Here is a 900-nt window from a genome sequence, read left to right as displayed (position 1 = left end):
AACCATCCCTGCATCCCTGGAATAAAACCTACTTGGTCAANATGGATGATTGCTTTAATGTGTTCTTGGATTCGGTTAGCGAGAATTTTATTGAGTATTTTTGCATCAATATTCATAACAGAGATTGGTGTGAAGATCTCTATCTTTGTAGGATCTTTCTGTGGTTTAGGTATCAGAGTAATTGTGGCTTCATAGAATGAGATAGGTAGAATACCTTCTAATTCTCTTTTGTGGAATAGTTTGTTCAGAACTGGAATTAGATCTTCTTTGAAGGTCTGATAGAACTCTGCACTAAACCCATTTGGTCCTGGGCTTTGTTTGGCTGGGAGACTATTAATGACTGCTTCTATTTCTTTAGGGGATATGGAACTGTTTAGATCATTAACTTGATCCTGATTTACCTTTGGTACCTGGTATCTGTCTAGAAATTTATCCATTTCGTCCAGGTTTTCTTTTTTGTTGAGTATAGCGTTTTGTAGAAGTATCGGATGGTGTTTTGGATTTCTTCACGATGTGATGATATGTCTTCCTTTTCATTTCTGATTTTGTTAACTAGGATGCTGTCCCTGTGCCCTCTAGTGAGTCTAGCTAAGGGTTTATCTATCTTGTTGATTTTCTCAAAGTACCAACTCCGAGTTTGGTTAATATTTTGAATAGTTCTTCTTGTTTCCACTTGGCTGATTTCACCCCTGACTTTGATTATTTCCTGTCGTCTACTCCTCTTGGGTGAATTTTCTTCCTGTTTTTCTAGAGCTTTTAGATGTGTTGTCAAGGTGCTAGTGTGGGCTCTCTCCAGTTTCTCTTTGGAGGCACTCAGAGCTATGTGTTTCCCTCTTAGAAATGCTTTCATTGTGTCCCATAGGTTTGGGTATGTTGTGGCTTCATTTTCATTAAACTCTA

The sequence above is a fragment of the Mus caroli genome, chromosome 3, assembly GCF_900094665.2.
Source record: "Mus caroli chromosome 3, CAROLI_EIJ_v1.1, whole genome shotgun sequence".
NCBI classification, from domain to species: domain Eukaryota; kingdom Metazoa; phylum Chordata; class Mammalia; order Rodentia; family Muridae; genus Mus; species Mus caroli.
This window is presented reverse-complemented; position numbering follows the sequence as displayed.